Raw genomic sequence first — 16,005 nt, 5'->3', positions numbered from 1 at the left:
ATTTGCATGTAAAAAGATTTCAAAATTAAACTAAGCGTTTTGCCTACCCAGAGCTGCACGAAGAGTTTGAGGAGGCAGCATAGGCCGTTGGTGATCGCAAAACAAAAAGGAACTTACAAGTCGGTAGTCACACATAGGAACTAGGAGGCAGCCGTTAAAACAACTCCATAGTTTCAAATACCTCGGTTCAATCATAAATAATGAAGGAACAGTAGATACATGCCGAAGTTTTTGATCGAATAAACACCGAATGAATGAAATGGAGAGAATGTTTGGACATGCTTTACTACAAAAGAGGCCGATACACATCGAAGGTGTACAAAACAGTAGTCATAGCTCCTCAAAATACACTACAAGAAGGCAAATGCCTAACATAAGCATAAGAGATTGAGAAGACCCCTACAGACATAGCCATCGTTAACGAGGATGTGAGTAAATCAGAGTTGTCAGCTGAGGCAACCCGTGACCGAGTGCCCTAGAAACATAAATAATGAGAGTAAGGCCAGGGAGAGATAGTTTTACTGATTTGATTGTGTTTTACACACATATAGTGAGCATTTGACAATGGACTTCTAAAATAATTAAATTACGCCGAATTATTATACATATACAATCGCTTCAATCTTCGGGAGATGCAGTCCGTTCTAGACGAATATTATTCAATCTGTTGGGAGGATATAAGTCTTTGTTCTTCTTACTTGTGAAAATGAAGGCGACTTTGACATCATAGTGACAAGCAATAGTTTATCAGCTTCTTCCACCTAGATTTTGATTCACTTTCGGGAAATCCGTTTGCTGAAGACGTTTTGTACAGCGTTGCAACAGAAGAAGCAGCCGAGACACTTCAGACTCCTCAAGTGAAGGGCAAAATTCAACATATATTAATTGCGTGAAAAATAAAGAAGCATCCTAAAAGCTGATAACTCTAGATGCTCAAGCATTTGAAGCAATTCGACAGCACATAAAAAAGCAACAAAATTACATATATAACAAACATTCTCAGTGCAGAGAAGGTGACCTACATCACATTTTATTTCACAAAAATCAGCCGAATCTTCCGTCTATGTTTCCGCTTCGAGAAATACGAAGTTGTGTGAAATCGGACGGAATTAGGTACTTATCAAAGATCTCAGAAGATGCCGTCCGCATGAAGCTTCAAAAAATGCCCATCCAATCCTTTAGCGGGACTGTGTTAGTGTACATGTTCCCTCCATGGCCCCCGAAAAACTTTTTAGAAATACATTGATTCCATATTTCTCTCATATTTCAAAAATAAAGATTCTCCTATCGTGAAAAGGAATACATACCCATCTGGGACACCTACAGTTCAACAAGTTAGTTTAAAAACTACTATTAGTGAGAAACGTAGTCGTGGTGAACAAAATTATAGTTGTTTCAGCTACTACTACCCCTAAAACATCACGAAATTACTTTCTCAAAGATGCTGAATGCTATGAATAAACTCTTTCACCTTCCTGCATACAGCTGGAAGTCTGAATGCCCTTGGCGTTGGGATTTGTAATACTGTAAAGTCATCCGTCGTTACCTCGTTATGTCTCTAATCAGGGATGCAACCACAAAAAGTCAGATAATCAGCTATTTCCTTATTTAGCAGATGTTGCAAGAAAAACGTGATTTCAAACATTCATGCGGGACACGCAGTCGCAAATCTCAGAAAGCCGGTTTAGTTTGTATTGAACTAAGGCAATGTTGCGGTGACTATCCAACACAAAATCTGTATAAAGAACACGTTGTAGAATTGTCTTGTTGTGTACATTGTTCGATTAAGAAGTAACTTATTTTTATCATCAAAGTTGTATTTTTGATGGAACGTAAAATGAACGAAAGACGTGAGCCGTTTGTATCAAACTATTAGATGCGGAATCGTTAGACAATATTATTATACACTTTAGAAATTATCTTCGTTTAATTCTTAATATTTAAAGGCTTATTAAAATCATTTTCTTGTTTTGCCCCGGGATGATATGCAACACACAGTCTTGTGAATTCAACTCTTCAATTGGTCAATAAATCTTAAAAAAAAACACTGAACAAAGAGACACATTGTTTTTCATGTCAAAATACAAAATTAATTTTTTATTGCAGACACTCCGGGGGAAATATCAAGTGGGTACAGAGCAGTAACTTCTCTCCTACTCCAAAGTAAACAGATTCCAGATAATTCTAACACTTTTTTACTTATAGTCTAACACCTTCATATACTTTATAATGAAGGATATTTATTTACTTTACACGGATTGGATCCACGACTTAATAATTAAATTGTGGTTAATGAACGTAAACCGATATGTGTATAGATTGGCATAACACGTATAGTCTTGGTAAGCATTTTATGAAAATTACCAGACGTGAATCGCTATGAGAACAAACAATTCCGAAAACGCAATCCATGTTTGGTAGTTTCGATAAAATGCTGACCGAGAACTTGTCCTGTTTAACTGCCCGTTACTTCTCAAAACTTATAACTATGTGTAAGCAAAAGGTCCTGTTAGGCAAATATATACACAATACAAACAGGGTATTATCGGAAACTCATACATATTTGTGTGTTCGTGTTGTAGCTTGTTTTAGCTTCTATCTTCATTTTGCGACCAGTACGGTCAGCAAGAATTAAACAAATTAAAGTAGTCCCTATATTTCTGTTTATTTATGACTTTTTGAAAAATATACCTAAAAGGAGTAGAGGTAGAACTAGATTACATTGCTGTTCGCAAACAGTTAAGGATGTGGGGTATTCTAGTTTTAGGGAAATACGAAAATTAGCTCAGGATACGAATGACTGAAGGTGCGCGTCCAACCAGACTGACAGAACTGACGATCTTTTGATGATGATATTTAAAAAGGTAAAGGACTTACCTTCTGGTGGTTAACTAAGCGACGGAACACCTGAAAACAAAAAACTTGTTTACTCAATGTTATTATTAAATTAGATAGCTAATTGGATGTAAATAGTAAAATATTTAAATAAGAATTAGGTATAACGAGATCCTACTAATAGTAAGTATCGACAATTAGGTAGGAAGAGAAATCGGAATCATCAATGATAATCGAAAATTTATGCTTACGCTCAAAAGGGTTTTGATTTAATCAAATTTAAGTCCGTTGCTTCTTGAAAATTTTGCTGCAGTTAATAAAACAATTAATATTTGTCTTCGAAACACGTCTTGGAGTCTTTAAACATTTTTATGTGGCATTTTTGGTTTTAGAATTTCATTTAAATACTTTTCATACAAATCTAATTAAGGTGGATACTATTTCACGTCCTTCACTAATTTTGACTTAACTTTACCATTACAAATGACAATTTGAGGCAATTACCGCAATTTCATGAAGGTATGCATGTTGTTACTGTTACTGTTCCCCATATATAGTTATCAATTGTTTTGAAATTTGATTTTCATAACAAAATATGTGGGTGCTTCTTATTTTTCTACCATCATATTTATAGTTCCTACAATGACAAAGTTATTTAAATTACGTCATTTTTATTGTTAATTCACTAAATGCAAAGAGAACTTAAAATATCAATAGTAGAGTCTAATGAAACCAACTTGGTAATTATCGGAAAATAAACAATGTTGTTTCCTGCCTTATGCGAGTACTTTCTGGAATCGAATATTCAATTTATAAACCTTTAGGGAGAAAACAATTTCTTAAATTAACGCATGTTACCAGCAAAAATGATTTGTGCACTAATTGAAGTGAAAAATTCAGGTAGTTGTTGTTACACGTGTGAAATCAATTTCCAATAATATTGGATATATCTAAAGCTATCCTAAGCCAGAATTGGTTTTAGTTCTCATTCAAATGCTTGCCTCGTGTCCGAAGCTCACTTTGATCCAAATCCCCAAGTTTAAGCTCACAAAGGATCAGGAAGGTTTGCGCTGCTAAGTGTTTGGCTCTAAAGTAAATTTCTTCCTGTAAAGGAAGGCCTTGGGAGGCGTGTAGGGTAAAACGAGGAAATCCCTCTAAACAAATTATCGGTGGCACAGACAAAGTGCCAAGGGAGACGCAATGAGAACATCAAGTTTGGCAAGCGAGTACTATGATCCCATTCGTCTTTGCAACTAACGTGCTACTAATTAATACAGTTAAACAGGATGGAGGTAAGAAAGGAAGGTACAAAGTAGACTGAAACCCCTTGTCAGCTTTTCGCTAAAATGTGTGTAGGCCGCATTAAATGCTAAACATGCCAAAGGAGTGATTACTATCATACGCAGCTATACACCATAAAGGCCAATTAAGAGCGAGTCGTGTGGGGAATAATGCTTTTTAGGTATTCATGGTCGATGTCTTCAGTCACTAGTGCGTAAAATATGGTGGTGGACTTTATAAGAAGGTTCATGCCTGAATGAAGTTCAAGTCAGAAAACTTAAATAATTTAAAATGCATTTTAGTCGATTTTAGAAATAATATTAATTTTTGCAAACGGGTCAGCATAAGCGTATTTATTTGTTCTAATTATTGTAGTTTTTAATCATTACTGTAAAAAGTTTTCAATTGGATTTTAGTACGATGGTCTGGTTTAAGCGATAAGTCGACACTTCGTCACAAAACAACGCTTCTGTGGGCAAAACTACTCGCTCACGACTATTGAATAAAGTAATTCGAATGGTCTGTCGAAACTGCCAGATGCGGATCGCGATTTCGATCTTGTGGGATCTCATCAGCGCGTCGCAAATGTGCCTATCACTTGGTGGTGAATTACGCCGGTATTTCGTTTCAGAAAGTTGATATCCATGTATTTAAATGGACCTTGTTGAGAATACGTAATCCTAAAATGTAGCATTGTACTACAGATGGCGTTTACCGCGCCATTTGTGGTATTTTATATCACGACTATTGCAGAATATTTGCTGTAAAAGTAACAGATATTATGGATCCTCTAAAGTATTCGTTGAAATTAGCTTCGCCATCAATGAAATATCTCTTAATCAGCATAATACTACAACACTACTCTTATTTTATTTGAATAAACATAATTTGAATCGATCTTCGCTTCTTGCGTTAAATGTTAATGATAACAGCGAAACATCCTGTTCTGCTACATCCATAAGCAAATAAGCTAAAATTGTAGGTCCAGTTCTTTGTAATTTATTAATACCAGTAATTTAAACTTCTTACAAAACTCGCCAAAAAGGTAAAATGGTATCCTTCGGAAGAAGCCGCGCGCAAACGCTAATGGAACATCTTACCAAAAGGATATTGTTGGATTGCGGTACAGCAAATCTGTGACAATTGCAATTATGCACAGGTTAAACGAGAATTCTTAATGAATAATACCTTTTTTGTAAAATTGCTGCAGGCCGTTTGCACACGGCAGGTCAATTTACATTTTCGTGAATTTTTGGAAATCTTATTTTTTAACGAAATTTTGATGGTAAGAAGAGGCTTTGAAAAGCTACAATTTAAGTCCCGAGAGAATTATCTACGATCTATATGGGTTGAAGGAGACAATGACAAAGAAATTATAATTTGGGCTATCGTAACTATTTTTCTTTTTTCTTTTTTTTTGTGTAATCTACAAACTAATTTATTCTAAAGCACATGCACCCGATTATCGCGTTAAGAAACCTGCCAGGATGATTTTCCTCCTCAAAAAAACAGTACAGCCTCTACTAATACAATCATTACAGAATGGCTGCTTAATTTAAGTGAAAATTGACCTGATATAAAGCGGACCTGACAATCACAACATAATCTGGTATTTTAGATCGGCTTCAATGCACCGTAACCTCAATTAGGTACTAACGCCACTAAATTTTGATATGAACATCCCTTTCATTACAAAAGACGAATTGAATATTTTACATGGTTTCAAGAAGAATTCACAAATTGCTGTATGTTTTATTTCTCATAAAACCACAAAAATGCTAGTAATTCTGTAAAGCCGTTCTTTACTTAATATGAACTATAACCGAACCTAATGGTGAATGGTGTTGTAAACGTTTCGTATTACAGCTATACGAATTTCACATCTGATGTGTAATTCAATACTTCTATTTTACGACTGCCTATTTAAATACATGTCTGCAATGTTCCCAAAAGTTACACGAAATCTCCTCATTTATATCATATCCCAATTCCAATACACTGTACAATGAAGTGATCATTATTTAAAGCGGATTTGTGGTAGTCAGGGACGAAACCTAGCTACCATTTCCTAATCACAAATTCTTTATTAATTTACGTAATTATAAGCTACTCATTATGTCATAGGAATGGATACATTATTTATTGACATTATGAGAACATAATATTATGTAGGTACTTACTACTTGCTTTCGAAATTATTTCAATCCTAATAAATTAATTTTTTACATCTAAATTTTCCCCAATGCTGTTCTGTAAAATAGCAAAAATCCCATTGAAATTAATTTTAACAGACATACTTCTAGAATCTACGCGCAAAGTAGTATGAAATGGAAGTTCAGAAACATGCACCGACATTTTCACTAACTATTTATCAATATTTGAAGGTACAATACAGAATCAAATCCAGAATAGAAAAAAAGGGTTATTTCTTAAACCAGCACTAACATTTCTTCCTTGTAGACATACTTCTCTATACGATTTATTAAATGCCAATTGTGTTTATGATGAGTTGATTTCATAATTACCTCCTGTACTATACATGAACACAAAACTAAAATCATATGTATGTGTTACCGCTAAGGCAGATAAAAAAAATCCGGACCACCTGCCAGGGCACATCCGAACATATATTCGAATACGTACAAATTGTTGCGATTGTAACAATTTTATACTTGTGAGTGTTAAATGTTAAAATTAATTCATTTCTATAAGCACAGACAAAGAGAATCAACTGAACATTAGCATAATAGTTATGACCAATTGTTCCGGTTCATCAATAACATGTACAGTGTATAAAACTTTTACTATTTAGAAATTTTAGACTGTTCCTGCTGTGCCTTTGAGCCATTGATAGACAGGCAGTTCCTTTAAATTTATGACGTATAGCTTTATGACAGTTGTCCCTCGATATTCGGGGCACACTGTAACGAATCTGATTAGTTTAGGATTGTAATTTTTGTATATAGCTCCAGAACCGACCTTTTTCCTTTACTTAGAATTTCACAACGCCTACCACTTTCCAATTCCTAGTTTCAACCAATAGTAGTCACCACCCCACTTACCCCTTGTATATAGATTAGCTTTAAATACTTAGACTGTACTATATAGACATTATTATTGATAATTCAGTTATACCAGTAAAATATTGATTCTTTAGTTATACCAGACAATACTAATTATTCAGTAAAACCAGTAAATATTAATTCATCCTTTAAACCAGTAAAAATAGATTCATCTTTATACCAGTTAATTCAGATTAAGAACCAAACATAACCAATAAACCGATAATCAAGTTTGTGTTCTTATTATTTCATCTAACTAACTACGCAAATTTAATTAGGCGCGTAGTCCGTCTAAATCAAGACGGGACATTACACCAATCTCTAGACAGCGCTACCAACGTCTGCCCCTTTTCTACAAACCTGTAATTTCTGTTTTCCGAATCTATTTGTCTTTTTGAACTGAAACTTTTTTACATATGGTAGGGTAAGTTCGTTTCATGCGAGTTGTTCATGTAACGAAATCATGCAACGAATGTCCCCCCTCTACTCGGCCACGTAGCCGAGTTCGTAGTGGGGATCGCTTGAGCCGCGCGCTTCCATGCAACGGTCGTTACAGGCAACTCCGGCATGTATAGTGAAAAATTTAAATTCAGAGTGTACAAATAATACCATTAAACCAATTCCTTGAACCCTATCCCGGTATGTTTGTGTGTTTGAAGAAGTTTCACTTCAGTAGCGTGTTGTATAATTACACGTTGTATTTTTTGTGTATACCTGAGTATATCTATTTCTATCATGCATATTTCTGGAATCTTCGCTTTCTAGCTTTTACCCTTTTTCATCCTTTTCTACCTTTTTTCACACTTATTAAAGATTTCTATTTTCATTTCCAATAGCTTAACTCTAAACTCTTTGTTTTATCTAGTCTTCTCAATTGTGCTTTTTTCGTAGTTTTCAGATTTCACTTTCCTTTTGTGTATTTTTAACTTAGAGCTTTGCTTTCAAACTCGTCTATTCTTTTTAAGTTCTTTACAAATCCCATTCGAACCTATCCTATTGTGTACTCTCTCTCAATTGATGTTATTTGAAACTTCACGCTCTTACCTAATTACAGAAAGTGACATTTTCCTACATCCTGTCCACTTACACAATTTTACGTCTTTTACCTTGCCCACGGTCATCTCCTTCATCCGCTTTCCTTATATTCTATCGGATAACATCAAACTAGAATCCCCTACTCACTTTCCTACAACCTTTTAAGAACCCTGAAAACCAAAATGAGAGAGTCCAGAACAGATCAAAACGCGCTATCAGTTATCTCACCGTCATTCATTAACCTTAACTATCGACTTTTGCGCTATTTTCTTCTCTATTAGGCTACATCCTTTTGTATATAACTTGTTCCTTAATATTACTGTACATAGTGAATAAAGACTGTACACTACACGCATTTGAATTTGTGTTTATTGTGCGTGCCAGACTAAGGATATCTCTAAACGATGAAAGTGGTAATCCTGACGTGATTTGTGTAAGTAGTGACCTGTACCGTAGTATTTAAGGAGTTACGTACAAAATTTACAGAAACACAAAATATACAAGACTGACAGGGACGAGTGTGGCAATAAACGCCACACCAAACATCTAATGACTGTACATTCGCATTGTTTCTCTTGTACTTAGGTATGTAATTTCTGTCAGAAAAGTACCGGAAACACATCATCTACTCATTGTCGAAATTCTTTCTGTCGCTAAGTTAGCACAACTCTCTCACCCAGAGTTAGAAGGTCACTTGTCATTTAGTTTATTTACAACGCCCATTTTGTCAGTTCATTTTAAGTGTGTTTTGCGATTTTTACAATGAATAAAAATATCGAACAATCTGTCTTAAATTTTGCATGGCAAATAGAACTTCGTGTGTCGAAGCGCTACAAATGTTACATAAGTCTTACTGTGAATTGACTTTATGCAAAAAAACATGAATATGAGTTGTACAGTGTATTTAAAAACGCTCGAGATCTGGTGGAAGATTTACCTCGCTCTGGTCGGCCATCGACGTCTTCAATTGAACGTAACATCACTAAAGTAAACGAAATGGCGACCAAAAATGGTCGTTTAAATCTGAGAGAGGTAGCCGCTGAAGTTTCTCTATCTCAGGAATTAATTTATACTATTTTAAAAAATTGTTTGAGTATGAAACGCATTGCCACTCGACTAGTGCCGAAAGACCTGAATTTTCTGGTATAACTCAATCACGTAAAGATCCATGAAGACATGTTAGAACGAGTCAATACCGACTCTACATTTATACAACGAGTTGTAATTGGTGATGAGACATGAGTTTATGAATTTGACAAGTGAAACAGTCAACAAGCTTCGGAATGGCGCCTTCCAAATGAGCCGAAACCAAAAAAGCACGTCAAGATTGCAGCCCTCATTCTTCAGTATTCCTATCAGGAGCGTCGATTAAATATTTAAAAATAGGGATCAGTGAGCAAGTAATAGACAGACAAACAGAATAACTAATTGTTGATGTTGGTGACAGTGATAGAGATTCCCATGATGAGAGTGAATGTGAAAACTAACTATAAAACAAAAGCAATAGGTTAATTGTTTTTTTTGATAAGTCATGTTTTTACATTATTTTCTAGTACGCTACTGTCATATCTGTATTAATACTATAATTTACGCCTACTTAAAGCTTATTTGTGTATCGGTTCCAAGTGACTTATCCAAATACGTCAAAAATGGGCAAGTACCTGCGCGACCGCTCGTCAGCTTCCTTCGTCAGACCTGTATCTACTTTACAACATAGTACCTAACGGCCAATTCATTGTCTGGGACTCTATGTCTATGCGTATAAGCGTGAAACTAACATTATTTGATAGAAATTTTGTTTTAGAGTATAGGTACATATGCTGCTGTAGGAATTTAGATTTCTACTTCGTAATACCTGCATGATCTTTACATCCAACTATATCATGTGCATAAAGAACTTTACAACAAATCTTGATAAAGTCTTCCCTCCAAAATGCGAAACATTGGTGTTGGTTTAAGAAATAATCTCCTTTTTGTCCTTACGTTAGCTTTGATTTTACACTATTATTATATGTCTGTCTGGATTTTAGGTAATCATGGGTATGCAAATTTTATATTAAAATTCTGAAAGCAATTTGTTTCAGAATTTCATATAAAATCCCATTTCTCTACGAATAGATTGAAATGCATATAAATTAGCCTTGCCAGAAGCTTTTCTATTTTGACTGATTCCGAATTCCAATTAAATTCCCAAACGCAGCACATTCGCTTGTGCTCATTCTAATTCTTGAATTATTCCCAACCAGCGCTACTTCGACAGAAAGAGCACCCGAGAAGAATTTCTCCTTAATTCTTTTCGGTTCAAATACCCACTTGTAAATAGCATACTGACTAAAAATTGAATGTCATAATCCGAACCACTTAACTGAACTTCGTTTGATTTCATATATTTACGTGAAGTTGATTTTGCGAATAGACCTGCCAAAAGATTTAAAAAACTTAATAATAAAATAATAGCCATTTTCCAAGTTGAACTGCTTTCTCGAATGATTATAAACAATCGGCAACAGGATATAATACTCAAACTGTTTTAAGTGTGGTAAACAATGGTTTTTATTTGAAACGTAGCAACTTTGTTTATTCATTGAACAATTTCGATAACTAGCGGTATGACATAACAACCTCACACATTTATGGTCTAGATATTTGCTAGAGCGATAAAATGGATTAGTAAATAGAGAATAATACATATAGCCAAAGTTAATTATTCAGGATCATAGTAGAATAATTATACATAACCGCCTATATAATAAAGAAGACACGTCTTTAATTGTACTGAACAGTTTCATACTGAAGAAAGTAGATAGTCATGGCTGAAGTATATCATTTTGTTTAAAAGAACTTGTCGTGTAGTTCTGCAAAATTAACTAACACTAATACCTACCTTCATATTCTTCTTATAATATAATATTCACGAAAATTAACATCTAACTACAGTAACTTATACATTCACTAGTAAAATATTTAAGTGGTTTCTAAGTGAATACCCTTGCTAATGCGTCTTGAATTCTCCGGTGAAGGGTCACAATGCCTCCAGCGACAATCGATCCTTCACCCTTTCCTCCAAAATTGATCACACACTGTAATCCATCAGATTGTTTCAGGTAGTACTGCACTAATTCCTCGGCTGAGATGAACCCCAGAAAATCGGTTTTATACCACTTCTAGTTCTTCTTCAAGTGTATTGGCACAGACTCCTGAAAGAACGTTTGAGCTGACAGTGAAAGTGCTGATAAGGGTATCACTTCCAATACTTGTTGCATACATACTTCACGTAGCGATTCACGCTTGAAACGTTTTGCGTGTGATATTCTTTATCTTGTGTAGCGTGTGTGACGCTAACAAATAATGATAAATATTCTAGTCTATTTGTAAGTCTGGAGCTGGATGGTGAAGTGACTATGTATTTTGGGGAAGTACTCGACGTCTTGAGCGGGTTATTCTTGTTGATTGTGCAGCGTCGTTGTTGGAGGCTGCAGGCGCAGGAAAGGATTATGGGTATTGTCCGTCTGACATGATGTATGCTGGTTTAAGTCGGTGAATAGATATAGTTTTCTCTTTGTTGGGCAATTGAACGGTGAGCATGTGGTCGTACCTACTGATAACCTTGAAAGAACCGTCGTAAGAAAATTGTAGCTGGTTTTTAGGACCATCTCACCACTCTGCTGTTTGGAGGTGTTTGTAGATGAATGTCTCCTTTTCCCCGTGTCGTGTTCCAGATACAAGTTGTAGAAGTTGGAAGTGTTGGCGAAGCTGTTGTATGAAAATTGATGGGTTGCTGTTGGTCTGTGAGCCTGGTGGAGATAGGAATTCTCTAGGTGGACGTAATGACTTTCCATTTATCATGCCAGCGGCTGTTGCTTTCAGATCTTCTTTCCAGGGTACTCTGATGCCTAATAGTACAGTGGGAAGAATCTGGGTCCAGCTGTTGTTTCGATGACATGTTATTACAGCCTTCAATTGACGATGAAATTGTTTAACCATTCCATTTGCTGCAGAGTTGTGTGCCGTAGTATGGACGTGTTTGGTGTTCGTTAGATGCGGCAGTTCCTTGAAGAGTTGCGATTCGAACTGTTGATCTGTAGTAATCCGTGGAAGTGCACCAAATCGACAGATCCATACTTCATAGTAAGTGCGTGCTACGGTTGCAGCTTCTTGATCTGTGATGGAAATCGCTTCGGACCAACGTGTGATTCGACCTGCGCATGTGAGGCAGTAGCGGTACCTTTCAGAGTACATCATCACGACTATGTCTAGGTGTACGTGTTCGAATCTGTTTGAAGGCATGTTGGAGATTCCCAGAAATGCGGAAACTTGTTAGAAAATTTTTACTTTTTGACAGGGAAGGTATGCCCGTGCCCATTTGGCGCAATCACCGTTTGCTTATGACCAGATGAAACGTTGGGTGATTAATTTGATAGATGCACGAAAAGCAGGGTGCGTTAGGGAACGTGAAGTGGTTGAAAATGGCGAAGCGAAACGATGGGGTCAAGAATGGTTTAACTGTTTCTGTTGAGATGTCACAGAAGCTTTGTTTGTCCCCGGTATATGGATACGTTTTAATACTAGAAACATGCTAGAACTGAGATATTTTTGAAATTTTTTATCGGACACTTGTTAAGTTGCAAGGGCTTCGTAATCAATAAGACTTGATACTTCTGAAATGAGTGAAGAGTGTCTTAACCCGATGTTGTCTTAACCCGAAAGTGTTGAAAATTGGCTGATGAAATTCAAATGATATGACTGTCTCGGGGAGCATTTGTCAGAGTTCTGACGAAAGGCAAAAGTGACAGGTTTGTGATCCACATTTACAAACAGTGTTCACGCGATTAAATTCATATGGTGTGCCATTAAACAGACCAAAGTGCAAGTTCAGCGAAAAAGAAGTTTCTGTATATTATATGGAGTGTTCCCACACTTAGATACCCCCAAATATTGTTATACTCGGTTCGGAATGATCTGTCGATTCCCGGATATGTTAATTCTGCGTTTTCCTCCTTTTCCCTGAGTACTCGCCTCCATTTCAATTGTAAATCAATTCGAAAGGAAACTGCGCTGCTTAGCTGGCTGGTATATCGGCGTACACTGACTAAATGGTCGAACATACGTAAAAATAATAAAGACCTCACCATGACGGTACAAATAAGCCTTGGTGTGATGAACTAATTAACATCCTGATCGAATTAACCTGTTTAACATTTACATTTAAAAATCTGACACTACCCCACGCCTGGTGAAGCGAACACGACTGTCAATAGTTTTAAATAAACATGCATATGTTAAATGTATTTACTAATGCTATGTAATATATCTATATAATGATTGACATTTTGAATTGAGATGTTCAGTGCTGTAGCTAACCATTTTGGGTCAGAAATGCTGATAGTTAATTACTTATCCTTTAAAATTTATAGCCACTTAATATACACCGTTCTTGCCTCACAGGGCTAATTTCCTAATATCATTAATCACAGGCAACATTATAAATAGACTACCTAACTTGTATATTAATGCGTGTGTTACAGACCCTCTGTCCGCTTTTAACCCTTGTTAGAATAACTTTTTTGTGGAATGCAATAAGTATCATTTTAAGGTGGTTTACTTTTCTTCAACTGATCTAATTTAACCTTTGCAAAAAAGAATGTAAATCGATTACGTTTGATGACAGATTTTTAAAATAACTAACAATAATGGTAAAGTAGTAATTAAACAAATAAATTGATAACTAAAAGAATCCCTGCTTGTTTGACTTTGTCGAAAAAAAATACACATGTCACCACAAGGTCGTCAGTCCCAAGACTGGTAGGACACGCACCTTCACTGTTTCCTATTCTGGACTAATCTTCGCATTTCCCTAAAACTAGAACAATGATAATAGTTATACCTCTACCCCTCCTAACTCCCATTTCTGACTGTAATATGTTTCTGACTAAACCTTCATGTCTGAGAAGATGTCTTACTAACCTATCTCGTCTATTTCTTCCTGATTTCCATAGAGTCCTCTGTTCTCCTGTTCCTTCTAATACCTCTTCATTTCTAACCTTCTCTATCCACGGTATCCTCATCATTTACGTATAATACCACATTTCGAACGCTTCTTTTTCGCTCTAAACATACAGCTTTAATAACCTTTTTCGAGTTTCTAAATTAACCGTTCACGAGCACAGAAGTGACTTCTTTTTATTGAAGGCTACACGATCCTGCGCTGTCCTTTGCTTTATATCTTTACTATTTCTTCCGTCCTACCTTATCTGACTTCCTAGACACCTAAAAGCAGCCACATTTTCTAATTTTCCGTCTCCTATCTTTATATTCGCTCTTTCCCTACCTTTTCTTCCTTTGCATATTAGCATTTTTGGTTTACTTTTATTTATTTTCATACAGTACTGTTTTGTCAGTACCGCTTCCATTTCACTTAAAGCTATCTCTAACTATAATAATGCGAATACTGCTATAATCTAAGCATACTAATCTTTTGGCCTTGTATATCTATCCATACAGTTGAACTGTCTTTAAAGATATTCATCGCGTCTTCGATGTATAGATTAAATAGTAACGGTGTGTGCATCCCTGTCTCACTTCCTTCCTAATATTTACTTCTCTAAGTTGCTGCCCCAGCTGTATAACTGCTCTTTATACAAACTAAGACTCTTCTATCTTTGTAACTCCTCCCTACATTTTTAAGTCTATTTATATTTATTCGATATAGTTTTGTTGCATAAATCTACTCATACTTTTATTGATATTGTGAAGTTTTAATTAATAGAAAAATAGGAACGGAACCAAGCAACATTTGTTATAAAAAATTCGTAATATTCCAACCATCAACTGATGTGCGAACTATTGTCTGAAAAAGATGTGGTACCAGTCATACACAAAATAATTCATTTCTGAAGGCATTATTTCTTGGCAAAAACAGAAACCGACTTCTTATAGTAAATCGTATTTTTCCATTTTATACGATGGCTGTTTACAGTCAAGACAGCAGTGACATATAGTAGCAATAAGAGCAACTCGAAAGTTTGATTGCAGTACGCGTGTATCTTAAAGATTAGAAAAATCAATCTTCCCTTCTTTTGGGGCGTGAAACAGCGAAAGAACTAGTTAATTTCCAAGTGGATTTATTACCTACGACAAATAGCTCTTGGGGGAGATTTTGTAATGCACCACTTTGTGCGAGTAATTTTATCACAGGCAACGAAACTTTAGGTTCATCGTTAAATCGTGGTGTGAGACGAAATTTTAAGCTCCAAATTTATTTTCTTCACGTTCTTTAAAGAAAACAAATTAATTATGCAAATTATTTGTTCGGTCGGTACGCATAAAAGTACAGCACTTTTAGAAATTAACTTAGTGTCTAGTTGTTAACAACCTTTAAAAAAACTGTCTGGAGGGTCAAAATCTTAGTCGCCGAAAAAACTAACTCGATAATTGTCAAAGATATTATCATGTAAAATCAATACTTTTCGACTTTAAGATATTGAAGTATCTCTTACTAAACAGTAGTGATTTTATTTAATGTTTATACTAGCAGTATGGGGAAATTTGTTCTTAGTTTTTGTATTGGGTTGTTCAGAAAGTCATTTCGTTTTTTCCCGACAGAGGATTTAATTGTATTCTTTTGCACCCAATTTCACATTTAAGCCGTATAATTTTTATATGCTTTGTGAGCTCATATAGCAAGGCTTGTGTGTGAAAAATTCCAATTAATTCTACGCAGTAGTTTTTGGTTGGTGCCCTTTTAAATATGGAGAGCGATAAGCAGCATTTTCGACATATCTTACTGTTTTAC

At 35.5% G+C, this 16,005-nt stretch overlaps 1 long non-coding RNA gene across 1 annotated transcript in view; it reads right to left on the bottom strand.

Moving 5' to 3' along the window:
• Positions 1 to 2,877: 2,877 nt before the first annotated feature.
• Positions 2,878 to 16,005, bottom strand: part of LOC112905537 — a 154,180-nt gene continuing 141,052 nt past the window's right edge. The window contains exon 3 of the long non-coding RNA XR_003231853.1: positions 2,878 to 2,907. This is a non-coding gene — a long non-coding RNA (uncharacterized LOC112905537). The remainder of the gene's footprint in view (positions 2,908 to 16,005) is intronic.

Source organism: Agrilus planipennis, unplaced genomic scaffold, assembly GCF_000699045.2.
Source record: "Agrilus planipennis isolate EAB-ADULT unplaced genomic scaffold, Apla_2.0 scaffold333, whole genome shotgun sequence".
Lineage (NCBI taxonomy): Eukaryota > Metazoa > Arthropoda > Insecta > Coleoptera > Buprestidae > Agrilus > Agrilus planipennis.
Note: the sequence above shows the minus strand (reverse complement) of the source record. Positions and strands in the feature narration are given on the sequence as shown.